General features: G+C 37.3%; 1 long non-coding RNA gene across 1 annotated transcript in view; it reads right to left on the minus strand.

The window, feature by feature from the left end:
- Window positions 1-2,413: 2,413 nt before the first annotated feature.
- LOC116448006 overlaps window positions 2,414-14,232 on the minus strand; it is a 46,932-nt gene continuing 35,113 nt past the window's right edge. Inside the window, exons 3-4 of the long non-coding RNA XR_004241783.1 lie at window positions 12,659-12,743; window positions 2,414-9,835 (exon numbers count right to left, since the gene is read on the minus strand). This is a non-coding gene — a long non-coding RNA (uncharacterized LOC116448006). The remainder of the gene's footprint in view (window positions 9,836-12,658; window positions 12,744-14,232) is intronic.

The following is a 14,232-nucleotide window of genomic DNA, read 5'->3' on the forward strand; positions in this document are numbered from 1 at the left end:
TTGAAACCTGGAAGAATTTTTATATCATCAGTAAGTTCTGACCTATTGATCTGCCTTCCATCTGGTGACACCACTTATACTCATGCAGAGCACAATCAATAGTATAGAAAAACCATATTTTCCCCATATTACAGTGATATTTTAAGTGACAGTAGAGTCAAGGGAGAAGGCTTCAATAATAATAATAAAAAAATTAAAATAAGAGATATAGTTTGGAGTTTAATAGCTTGCCCATATTGATTTTTATCAGGGTTATTTGCCATATTTTACCATCAGGAAGAGTTGTCATCTCTGCAAAAGCCATTTATTTTCCAATTAATTATTTCAACTTGGGTAAGCAAATAAGAATACCAAGGGATTATTATGTTTTTCTGAAAAATAAGCCAAACTTTCCTGCCCCAGCATTCTAGCAACTTTCTGCACCATTTCCTCTGGCTCTTTGGGATCCTTTAAGCTTAATGTTTTTCAAAAATGTGAAAGAATCCCAGTTCTTCCTCTAGTCTCAGCAGTGCAGACTATCATGCCACAAACAAAAGAGGTTTACAGAGGTCCTGCTAGGAGGAGGGAAGGCAAGAGCATGCTCTTGGCTTATGCTCCTGCAGAAATCATTTAGGGAAACATAGGCTTTCATTAACAGGCTTCAAACCCAGGAAGTATTGTTTCACAGAATCCGTCTCGTGGGATAAAGCTTACCTGAAAGAACTGCTCACGTAAATGAGATCTTGTTTATATCTTCACAGGCCTGACTGACTGTATCACTTCACTGTACACACCAGAAAATACAAAAGGCTAGATAAACTTTAAATTGCTGCTGCCAAATTCACACCCTTTTAACATTTTGGGGAGCAAGAGACCAGAGTGTGATAGAAATCAAGGCAGAAAATGTTAAATGGCCTTCAATATAAGGAAACTCAAGGAAATTGGTTTGGGCTATACGATTAGCAGCTTATCAAATCTATGTTAGAAAGCACTAAATAGTGAAGACAATTCTGAGGAGACAAGGGGAACTCTAACACTGTGAAGATTGAGTCCAAGGTGAAACCACTGTGTTAGGGGTCAGGCCACCTGCCACATGTTGAGAAATTAGTCTGGTGCCATGCTGCCCCAGATCTGTGGTGCTTGTCAGAGCTGCACTGCTGGGCCTCAATTATGTGAGAAGTAGCTGAGAGCTGTGGAACAGAAATCTTAGAATAGAACTTATTACTCACCTTTTTTACCTTTTTACATAAATTTGACTGTGTGTCACTGAGTGGTGTGGTTCTGTTCTCACATCTATCTGATTCAGATTCTCTCCAGGACAGCATAAGAACAAGAATAGCGCAGCTGACATTTTGGGTCATTGGTTTTACTGAATGCCATCTGAATGCCCGTGCTGTCTTCTCTGGGGTTTCCTGCATCAATAGGTGGCCAATATCAATGTTTCAGAAGAAGAGAGAAAGAAAAATAAAATATGATTCAAAGGAAAAAAAAAAGCTTTCTTTCCTCTTCTGTGAATTTCTATTTTTTTTAGCCTCTCCCATCAAAATCTTTGGTGTTGTTCCCCTGCAAAAGTAGCTGGCCTTGTGAACAAATATCAAGAAATAATAATAAGCATTGCCTGCATGAAATGCCTGTGGAGAAGACATGAATTTATCTTTCTTCTAATTATAACCCAGAGTACACATATGTTTTTTTAACCATTTGTTGAAAGAGTTTGCATCTCTCTGCTGGGGCACTGTGGCTTCACGCAACTCCAGAGAGGCTGTGCCTGTCAGTGCAATGCCCTGTCTCAGTCATCATTTTCTTTACTTTAAGAGCGAAGTCAAAGAAACTGCCAAGGAGTTAATCTAGCACAAAGTAGCTTGAGTCCCTCTGGGCTCTGAAGCAATCAGCAACAAGTAGTGAAATCCATACACACCAAAAAACCCCAAAAATCCAAAACAAAACCCCCCAAACAAACAAAAAAAGCCAAACCAAACAAAAAACCTTACCATTAAAGTCAGTGAGAAAAGAATTGTGATGCCTTTTCCTGGTCTTAAAATCAAGAGTCATACACGGTTAGAAGGGGAAAAGGGATTTTACCCTGGTATTTATTTTAAGGATCCTTAGGTGCGCCACGTCCAGGTCATACGCATCGAAATGCACCCCGCCAAATGCCCCTCCCCCAAAAGATCTGGTATAACATTATAGGTCTTACTAATTAGCATATCTATCAAAGATTCCCCAATGAGAGGCTCGAGTGAGCCCCCCTCCCCAAGGAACCTTCCCCTGGATGGTTCTATCTTGGTTTACAGAATGTGTTCTGGAGAGGACCTTGGGGTCTGGGGCACACTGATCCCTAGCTACAAAGCTTCTAAAATGTTTAGTCTCTTAGCTTGACAAACAAGTCCAAGAATGTAGGCAAAAAGCACTAAGAATACAGAAGTTGTAAAAGAAAATGTAAAAAATCTTCATGGCATCAATTGTAATAGTATAGCTTATATTGTTCTTACAGCCATCCTTTGGGAATTGTAAATTCCCTGTAAATTTCACAGAAACTTCAGCTGAAAGATTATTCATCTGAAAGCAGTGAATGAAGAAAAACACAGCTGTAAGGGTAAAAAAGAGAAGTGTTTGCTCTGCAACAGCAATTAATTTATTAACTCTTCAAGAGAAAGATAAGAGATGCTGTTAATTGTATTTTTGCACTCGTGCACTGCATAGCAAAAGTACGGGAGGTGTAGCAGCCAGAAGTTTTGGAGGGACTAAATTAGTAAGCACAAATAGTCCTGATGTAGTGGTAACCTGAGGTTTAAGCCACTGGGAATGTCTCCCATAAAATGGTGCGAAACTCCCCCTTCGTTCCAAGATTATTTGTTTCTGTTTGTTCTACTAGGATTTTGTAGACATTTTGTTATTAAAGAGGAGATGAATCAACATGGATAACTGCAAAAAAACCCAAAGAAACAAAAAAAACCCCAAACTAACCACAACCATAGCCTCCCTGCACATGCCCCTCCTCCCCCTCCCCCCCCCAAAAAAAAGCCAAACAAGTTTTGCCTCAACAAAAGTAAACTTCAGGTTTAGGGTAATTTTATGTGAAAGATAGATGAGAGGGAAGCTTTCTAGGGAATCTGTAGCACACAGAAATTAATCAAAGCATGAAAAGAGCATGCAGAGGAAAGGAGGCCACAACAGAGGTCTCCTTGTTTATATCCCTGCTTAACTTGGATAAGTTCAGGGAGATTTCTGAGCTGAACCATGGTTTTTACCTATAGAATCATTAAAGGGTACACTCAACTGTCAGCAGAAGTTATTGAAGTAATAGATAGAATTAAGAAGAAAAAGTCTGCAAGACTGATATTTCTCTTTAGGCTCTAGGGAGACTTCAAGATGAAACATGAAAATCGCAAACCTCTCTCTCAGATACAGTGTGGAGGCAGAGGACTGACACATGTGACATCAATTATTTCAGAAAGCTGCAGGGGAACCAAGGACTGACCTGTTGCTCAATGAATCCAGCAAGTTAATTAGTTGAAACTGCCTGAAAAATGGAATTAATGTGCATCTGAATAAATATGAACCATTATGGTTCATAAATATGAACAATTAGGGGAGAGCAATATGACTTTTGAAAATGAATAATGGTTTTCACGAAAATAAAGTTCTCTGAAGTAAGCAGCACACCTCCAGACTGGAGCAAGCAGGCTGATAAAGTGCACCTTGACCTTGAAAAGGTCTTGAACAAGGTCTTCTAACAAAGACTCTTTAAGGACATGAAGATGACTGTGGAGAAGGGACTCAAATGAATAAATAAATTCCATATTAAGAGATAGGAAACAAGTGGCAAAAATAGATTTCTCAGGGGAGGAAGATTATCAGAAGTATCCCTTAGTGACTTGCACTTGACTCCATAATTCTTAATTTAGTCTTTAATGATCTTGAAGAGATGCTGAGCAGTGAGATGCAAAAGTCTGTCAAAGTTAATAAGTTATTTGGTACAATATATATGAGCAGTGGCTGTGAAAAATGCAAAAGCACTTCCTAGTAGTGACTGACTAGGTGACAGAATTCTAGATGAATGTACAGGAGAAAGCAGAAGCCCACTTTATTACCTTTAGTGTGCTTTAATTAATCTTTTGATAAATGAAATGTAGAGAAGATAAATACAAAATTAAAGTCATCAACCCATTTCAGAAACAATATAGTAGCCTTAGAGAGCTCTCCAAAATACTGTTTCAGTTCAAAATTAGTATTTACAAATTACATCTTTGAGTCTGTGGATATTCTTCCCTTGATTTTCAGGTTTCAGACAGAATGGAAGAGAATGAAACATCTGACTTACATTTGTTAAATAAAATCTATCTATGAAAACTTCTGATATAATATTATGATTTAATTTTATTTTACAAGCAGATAACCCATTTGATATCTGTTTCCAGTGTAAAGATCCAGAAATAACATGTTAATTACCATTAAGTTACTGCAACTTTTAATGATCTTTGGCAATAAATATATTACAACTGTTTTATAAAACCAGGCCAACAGTTAGAGTATCTAATAAATATCATAAAGTAATGAATACATCATAAAGTAAAAATCTCCTAAAGCTAAACCTGAGAAGCATTTCTACTTTTTTCTTCCCCAGGGCACGTCATTCAATTTGAGCTCATAGAAACTGTTGTTCACGTATTTTTTTCTGTCTATTGTTTTGTTTTCCTGGGACTGATAGAAGAAATAGATTCTTTTTTTAGAGAAATTGTGAACTTCCTATTTTATTATATCCTTTCAATTTTGTCTGCATTATGTATGTGATTGCAGGTGTTTTTGCTGTTTCAGGTAGCAAAGTAGCTGTAGTATAAAGATCTTTTTGTGCTCTCTTGTTTCTTTTCTAAACTTACCTCTCTCTCTTCAGTGACACAACTAAAATTCAGACAATTCTTAATTAACTCCTCGTTCAGTTTTTTTAAGTGAAAGAATACATTGGTTCCTCATATGTAGCACTATACAGAAAGTACACAGTACTTTCACTTGGTTCAAAATGATGAGCACTAAAATCAGCAAGATTTATAGAATCATAGAATCATTTCGGTTGGAAAAGACCTTTAAGGTCATTGAGTCTAACCATATGTGAAGGAATCATTTGTGCAGCTCTTGAGAAAAAGAGTAAACAGATAAAAAACCTGAATTTTCCATTTAAAAAAAAAATTTTAAGTAATTTTAAGAAAAGTTAGCATGGCCACTGAATTCAGTCTTAAGTTCTTGACAATCTAAGTATAATTGATGATGCAATTAACTGCATCTCTTGAAGATGTTTGGGACCCTAACACTGTCTGACTCTCATGTCAGTATTCCAGGTACTTTATCAAGCTTCTATCACAGAGCTTTGAGGTATTGCAACCTTAAAAAATGGCTGGTTGTCTTGCATTTAATATGATAAAATGTTGGTACTTCAACTTTTTATTGGTCTTATCAGTTTGAATAATTTTGTTTGCAGCCTTTATAAAATTTATAATTATGAAAAGTGACACTCGAGAAGTTGAATTAAGATGACAAAATAAATATATTCCATAAATAAAATGAAAATAATAATTTTGTCAGTCTTCTCTTCATCTCTTTTTCTTCACTGAAAAATACATCAGTTATAGTTTTGCAAAACTTGAATTACAACTATCACTATCAAATTTAGAGAAATTTCCTGAAACATAATGCAAAAGTAGTAGAGGCCATCATCCCAAAATAATCAGCTTATTTTTAAAATGTCTTTCAGTTTGATGAGTTTTTCAATGTCATGAACGATAGTTCTTCAGCTCTGACTATCTGTCAAATCCAGCAGACACCACAAAAGAAAGCCTGATCTAGGGAAAGTACCGAAAATTTTGTAAGAGGAGTTTAGACTGTAGAATTGCAATATTGTTCATTTTGAGTAAACTAGTTCAATTTTCTCTAAATAAATTAGCAAATATTGGACAACATTTTGATGGGTCTAGATATTAAATAAAATATTAAGGTACTTGATTTTAAAAATCAAGGGTGCACTATTGCTTTTGCTGATTTAAAATTTGAATGTCAAATATTAATTCTTCTAATGCGTATATACCGTTAGTTTAGTCGACTACTGTTATTGGCAAAATCTTATGAGTCTATGCTTATTTAAGATGTTCAGAGCTTGTAGAAGCATATTTTCTTGTAATTGTCTTGTGATTGTTTTAGGTGTTGCAAGCAACAAACACATCTGAATACAGCTGAACTATTTAGAGAAGTCAAGAGTGGTGTCAGCAAACTTTCAGGTGCTTAAGGAGTTAGTGGATGTGGCCCCTGGGAAACTGCCCTCAGGGATAAAGGACTGAACAGAGCTTAGAGAATATTTTTCTCACAGCACAAGAACATTCAATTTCCCTGTTTAAGAAATCAGCACAGAAGGCAGGAAATCAGCATGGCTGAATAAGGACCTCCTGATCAAACTAAGGCATAAGGAGGAAATGCACAAGCAGTGGAACCAAGGACAGGTTTCCTGATAATAATATAGGCAAGTTGCCTAGATATGTAGGGATTGGATCAGGAAATATGGTTCAGTTGGAGCTGAATTAGGCAAGGAATGCAAAGAATAATAAGTATATCTATATGTAAGTTGGCATGAAAAGGAAGATTAAAGGAGAAGTACCTGTCCTGATAATTAGGAAAGAAGAACTGATGGCAACAGACATGAAGAAGACTTAAGGTACTTAAGGCAATTTTTCTGCTTCAATTTTCATTTCTAATCTCTCTTCCCACATCTGTCAAGTCCCTAAACCTCACAACAGGCACCGAGGGAGTAGTCTCTCCGGCTCTAGAAGATCAGGTTCAAGACCACCTGAGAAATCTGAATACATATAACTGCATGTGGCATGATGAGATGCATGTCAGGGTCTTGAGGGTATTAGCTGACTAAGATAGTGGCCTCTTATGATAGAGTGACTGCATCAATGGACAAGAGAAGAGCTACAGGTGTCATCTATCTGGACTTCTGTAAGGCCTTTGACATGTCCCCCACAACATTCTTCTTGATAAGTTGGAGAGATATGGGTTTGATGAATGCGCTTTTAGATGGATAAGGAATTGGCTGGATGACTATGTCCAAAGAGTCAGTCATCAGCTCAATAGATAAGTGGACACTAGTAATGAGTGGTGACGCTTAAGGGTCTGTACTGGGACCAATACTACTTAGTATCTTGATCAGTTACATAGACAGTGGGATTGAGTACGCTCTCACCAAGTTTGCGGAGCAATCCGAGCTCAGTGGTGATGTGCTCAGTGTTATCCGCTGATGTGCTTTAGGGAAGCGATGCCAACCAGAGCAGCCATGCCAGTCTTGAGAAATGAGCCTGTGTGATCCTTGTGAAGTCCAACAAGCCCAAGTGCAAGACACTGCACCTGTGTCAGGGCAGTGCTAAGCACAAATACAGGCTGGGTGGAAAATGGATAGAGAGCAGCCCTGCGGTGAAGGACTTTAGGATACTGTTTGGATATGAGCCAGCAATGCGCCTTTGCAGTTCAGAAAGCCAGCTGTAAGCAGGGCTGCATCAAAAGCAGCCAGAGCAGCAAGGTGAGGGAGGGAATTCTTCACCTCTGCTCTCGTGAGACCCGGCTTGGAGTGCTGAGTCCGGGTCTGGGGCTCAGCAAAGACATAGACAGGTTACAGCTGATCCAGAGGAGGGCCACACAGATGGCCAGAGGGCTGGAACACCTCTCCTATGAAGAAAGGCTGAGAGAATTGTTGGAGCTGGAGTTGTTCAGCCCAGAGAAGGGGGGACTCATGGAAGATCTTATTGCAAACTTTCAGTATGTAAAATGGGGCTTACAAAAAAGATGGAGGGACACTTTTTATGAAGGCTTGTAGTACTAGGACAGGGGCAATGGTCTTAAATCGAAAGACAACATAAGGATGTTGTCACATCTTTACAATGTGATCAAGGACTGGAAGAGTTTGCATGGAGAAGTTGTGTATGTTCCATCTCTGGAAGTGTTCAAGGTCAGGTTGCATAGAGCTTTGAGCAATCTCATCCAAGAGATGTCTTGGCCCATGGCAGGGTGTTTGGACTAGATCATCCATAGAGATCCTTTTCAAACCAAAACACTCCATGATTCTATTATTTCATGATCAATAAAGTGATGATTACAGTGATGCAATAACTCTTTGGTTCTTTAGGATGAAACACACAGTAGCTTTGTAAATAATGAGATTTCCCAAAATGCTCACTTTTGTACAACATTTTTCAGATTTACCAATGACTAACCTAGATTAAGCATTTTTAGAAATCTGTTTGTCATATTTTATTGCAGCTAAAAATGAAGAAAAATAAGATAGTTGATTGCAGAGTAAACAAAAAGAGGACAACTAGATTAAGAAAGAAAAGGACTAGCTAGAAAATTATGCTTTGAAATGATAAGACTGCTAAAAATACTTTAAATAGTAAAGACGATTAACACTTCTCACAAATGTAAATAGTATTGACACATTCTGATCTTGAGCCTGTATATTCTACCATGTAAATAACACACACTTTTCTTCTTCCCTAAGTTGATGTTCTCCCAGCTAAAATAATTTTGCTTGTAAGTGTTTGAAAAGTAGACCAATTTACAGAAATCAACTGCAGAATGTAATTGCCATCTAGCATTCCAGGCGGCTTTGCTCATAAATGGGGAGAAAGAAATAGATAAGGGGGAAACACAAAAGACAAACAATGAGAAAGAAGTGGAATTATAGACTGCTGAGAAGAGGAACTACTGCTATCAGTCCTGCCAGTTCATGAGAAACTGATCTGCAATTCATGAATATGACAAAACACATTTTCCTTACAAAACAATAAAACAAAAAGAAGGGAGATAAATAGACAGACAAAAAGGTGCCCTACCCAGCTGCAGATTGGTGAATAGTATTTCCTCTTAGGTAGATCCTTTGTGTATTTACAAAACAAGAGCACAAAGAATGCAGAAATTAGAAAACAAAAATCACATTTTTACAGCTGAAAAACTTAAGTCCACAAAAATGAAGAGGCAAAAGAAAAAATTTTAACATTGTATATAATCATCTCCTAACTGGGGAATCCTCAAATCCTTGCATTTGAGAAGCTGTGAGGAAAAACTGTTTACTTTCTTCTTCTAATTTAGGTTTCTTTCTAGCTGATAAAAGCTGAGATCCTTTTATGTGTTTTATACTGTTGTTTCATTGTTTTTCATAAGAGTAGAGCTCCTGCGATCCTTTGTCTTTGACTTTTTTTGTCTGTTTACTCCAAAGTAACTACATGCCTTCTTTTTCTTCCTTGTATTCTCATGTATTTAAATGCACTGGATAGGAAATTGTTTTTTCATCTCTCTGTTGGAAAAGCAGGAGTGTTGCTTTGCTTCTGGGAGCAAAGAAAGGAGACTCTATGGATCAGACTAAGTGGATTTTTTTAAAACAAGTCAAATAATACATGCTGTTGATTATTCCTTCAAATGAAAATGTAGTGCTCAAACACTACTTCCAACTTTATCAATTTTGGCCTTTAAGACTTTTATTATTTTTACATTCCTTTTCTTCCATGAGATTCTTTGTTCATTTTAAAATGCACTTGTAGCATTTCTAACCCTAGAAACATTGCGGAGTTACAGATTAACATAAGGAAGCAGGAGAGTCTCTGATGGAAGAGGTCTTAAATCAGATGGCCACCCCACGTGACATTGTAGAAAACCTTATTGTAACATATTTATCTATGCAATAAAATTTCTGTCGAGCATGACAGCACCACTTTTCCAGAGCAAAATGTCTGTGTGTTCTTGGGCATTAACACTTCCATCACAAGTCCTTTTCATCTTCATTTTCTCCCAACTGACAAATTCCTTCTCCTTCTTGTATCTGTATGCAGAACAAATAAGGGTAATATCTCAAAAGAATTACAGTAACAGATTAAAAGTAATGTGCAGGATCACAATTATGTTGTACATGTCCAAAATGAATGAAATAGAATTAAGTTCAGATTTATAATCACAAGCAATGAGGCTAATGAAAGGCACTAATTGCATCCCTGTAATATGATAAGCATAAAATAATTAAGTATGGATAATGTATTATATGATTTTAACAGAGATCAGAAGCATAGGTTTCCAGGAAAAGTTCTAGGCAATGGAGAAGAGCCCAAACCTTTAAAATTAGCAAAGATATCTGGAATATTAGATTCTCCTTTAGGTTTCTGGAATTACACTTTTCAAACCTGCATTTTTTATAACTTCATCTTATATAACTTCATAACTGCAAAACTGCAGCTTATATTTAAGTCCAGGAAGACATAAATGTCTAAATCCCCATTGTTGACTGTTCTTCGGAGCATCTTTATTGTGATAATTTTGATGACTTTCATATCATACTATGTTCATTCTTTATGAGCATTTAGTAAATTATTATTTTCTTACGATTACCTCCAAATGCTGATTTTAATTGTGTATCTTAACTTTCTCTGGCAAAGTAGATTTTCCTTTATACAAGTAACATTACAAGAAAATAATAATAATAATAAAAAAATTTAGGTGTCCCTATTGGAAATAGAAACACAAAATTAGACAAAGGTACAGACAACTAGTCCACCTTAGAATTACAATATTGAGTGTTTGCAAATAATAGAAAAAAAAAAAAGCATTCAAAGAAATATTGGGGAAATTATGCAAATCACAGTCTAAATGATTAGCAAATGGAAGAGGTTTGTTCTTTAACCATTATTGCTCAAATGGGATTGAATCAACTTTACATCAAAGTCCATAGTAGATTGTCAGGTTGTAATAACTTTGTTAGTCATGCCTGAACTGCTACCTGTATTATAACTGTATTGCTATTTGTATATCTACACTCTAAACTATTTTTCCATAAGGTTTTGTCATTCTCAGAACTCAAAAAACCTCCCTTCAAAGATTATCTTCTGAACATACCAAATTCTAGTAACCAGTTAGTGGCAGTCTGACATAGAATTCTCTGAAGAATTTTGTTTGTACTACCCTGCAAGCATTCTTTATGGTACCATGTCAAGGAGTTCTCCTCTTTCAATGTTTGATTCACACATTAATACTGCTGGGGTTTCTTACAAAAGTATTTCTGAAACGGAACACTTTCTTTAACAGCCTTTAAGGTTTGAACCAAACCATCCAATGCTTGCTATCCTTTTATGTGCAATATTCTTATAAATTAGCAGATGCAAAGATGAGCAGGAGGCTTTTCCGGCGCATGCTGTGGCCTGCTTATCTTTATATGCTTCATAAAAAGCATGTTCTAAATGGCAGGAGTGTCACCTATGGAAGGAAAGGCCTTTTAAAAATGTTTTCGAGTTGCCAATGCTTTATTAGCTTTATTTTACAATCAGAGATGAAGTTCTTCCTCGTCTCTTTTTTTTTTTTTATCTTGGCAAAGTAAAACTAGAGCTGGTAGAACTTGGGATGGGCATGTGGAAGGGAAGAAACAGCACCTCTGTTTATGTTTCATTCTTTGTAAAACCACAGAGTCTCACAACCAGCTTGAAGCTGCATCAGACTTTAGCCGCTCCACAGAATTACAGCAGGATAGGAAAGGGCTGAACTGAAAGATGAGCTGCTGTATAGTACATCCAAGGTGAAAATGTCCCAGGGTGCAAATAACGTCCCTGAGCAGGATTAACATTTCTAAATTTTCTGTCAAGCACTGAGCAGAAACCATGTTTGTGTAGCTCCCAAAGGAAAAACAGCTTTGCTAGGTGACCAGAAATGGAGACCAGTGAAATGTATTTCAAATCACATGTAGCAAACCATAGAAGCATGGCCTTATTCTCTGCATAGCCCTACCACATGGGCAAAGAACCGTGTTCCTTGGGTCTGATCAGAATGAAGATTGTACTGGAGTGATTTGTTGAGCTGATACTTCTGGGTTCATTGAAAGCTCACTAAGCAAATGAAAAATGTTGCATTAGCATTAATAAGCTTCAGAAACTAAAATCCTATGATCTGCAGAGCATGAGACTGATTTCACAGTAAATCACCTCATTGCAGTTTTTGAACTGAACAAATGCAATGAGATTAGAAGGAACCTCTCACAGATATTTCTCTTTTCAAAATATAAATGGGTATGTATTGCCTATATATATGTTCCTGTCTGTTACTAATCACCAACTAGTAATTCCATTAAATGTGTATTTTTCTTCTCTGATAATGCCTTGAAACTTGTTGGACTCAACTAAGCATTATGACTTGGAATAGGTGACAACTTTGAGTCAGAACTTCCAAGAAAAAAGTTTTTAAATTGATATTTTTATTATTTCTGCACAGCAAACACCCAGATTAGAATGGGATTTTTGAATTAAGAAATCATGAAATCTTCGTAAGAAAGTGTTGACATGAAAAAATTCTGTTGAATTATTTCACTGATCAATGTCTTGAAAGACAAATTTAGCAGCATTTATTGAATAAAAAAGCAGAGAGATTCAGAAAATACAACACTAGAAGGGAAAAGGTTCCATTTGTGAGTTGGAAAAAATCCTAATGAGAAAGTAAATCACACGCTTCATCAAATACAAACCCCTTTAAGAATTAAAAACTGTCAGCAAAAGAAAACTCTAAGCCAGGTTGCTCATCTTGTGCATGTTGTGTCTTTAGCTGGATCAGAGCATGCCTTAAACAGTCAAAAAAATCTGTGGATACATGCTCTGTATCATGTCGGACTTACCCAGCAGAGGAAGGAAGCCAAGGCAGACAGATCTCCACTTCCAGCCTCACACTGCACCATATGGCAGAGACACACAGACAGTGCCCTAGAGGAGACAGACGAAAGGTTTACTTAATTCCAAAAACCCTAAAGTATTATGAATGAATGTTATAACAGAAGAGTGGGAAAAACAGCCTGCATTTCCTGTACTGGGCAATCTGTGGATCTCCCATTCCATCTTATCTGCTGATAAACCAGTTGTAGTAGATTGTTTTGCACCAGCAGAGCATGCAGAGGTCTCCCACTGGAGCAGTAAATCTAACCCAGCATACTTCATAATGGAGGAAACTGCTGAGCCTGGCTTTTTCATGACCTGTAAATGATATTGGACTCCTTTATTTCACAGTAGACTAACCATGCTGGATGTCACTTCAGGGTGAAATGGGCGTGCTTGGGTGTATATATATATGGATTTGTGGAGGAACTGCAGTACCACATATTTTGGTAGGAGAAATCTGCTCATAGTAACTCTGATTCTTGAAGTAAGCAAAATTAACATTTAATATATCCACATTTTGCTTGATAAAGGATTCGACAAATGATCTTGGCCTATTGTGGAGAAAGGTAATGCAGAGCTATTTTGGTGCTGGGGATCTAGTCCCTTTAATATGACATGGGGCATCTGAGAAATATAGATGAGACAGATGGGGATAAGCAGAGGGCCTGTTTTCCTTCTGGAGTGGCAGCTGGAAGCTAAACAGCATGCCTGGTACAAAAATGACACAGGAACCTACCTTCAGGTACCTGAATAACCAACTCCCGTATTTTTGGGGGGAGAAAACAAGAGCAAAAAAAAAAAAATCAGTTCAACAAACCCAAGTACATAAACTACCAGTTATAAAATTTTTGGCTGTGAGCACTAGCACTGATCACATGCCAAATGATTTTTCTGGACCTTTAAAAATAAAGTCATTAAGGATTTAAGTGTCACCAGTACTGACACTATAAAACATATGTAGCCCTCCTTGCTTCACAGCAAAGCCATCCAGTCTGGCCCCTGAAACACACAACATGTGCCTTACTTTGGCTGGGGGTGTCCGTGGGTGTGAGGGAGCAGGGAGGGAGTGTGGGTTGCCCAAATGCCCCTAGGGAGAAGTGGGCTGCCAGCAATTTTCCTTCCATCATACGCACATGTCTCTAGCCTGTTCATCCGGTAGTCAGCATCAGCTCCTTCCTCCCCCATTTCCTTCCATCCTCCTCACTGCAGAGCTATAGTACAGTAAGGATTCTGGTTTCAAGGTCCAACAAAAATATTTCATGGAAACGATAGAGACTAGCTTGTCATTTGCAATTTTTTCTGAACGAATTCTCCATATTTCAACAGGTTAGCCTCTCCTGTCACATGAGATGGTTGGACACTACCTGCATAAGATAACAGATTCTTTCTAATCTGCTCATGGGTTATTTAGAACCAGTTGTGCATAGTGATTAATGGCACTTTTTTCCCACATTTCATCGCCCATACTTTTTAAACTTGATTTTTTCACCTATTTTTATTTGGCCTTCTCATTCTTCCTTCTGCCTTTATCCTAGTT

Source organism: Corvus moneduloides, chromosome 1 (genome assembly GCF_009650955.1).
Source record: "Corvus moneduloides isolate bCorMon1 chromosome 1, bCorMon1.pri, whole genome shotgun sequence".
In the NCBI taxonomy this organism is placed as follows: domain Eukaryota; kingdom Metazoa; phylum Chordata; class Aves; order Passeriformes; family Corvidae; genus Corvus; species Corvus moneduloides.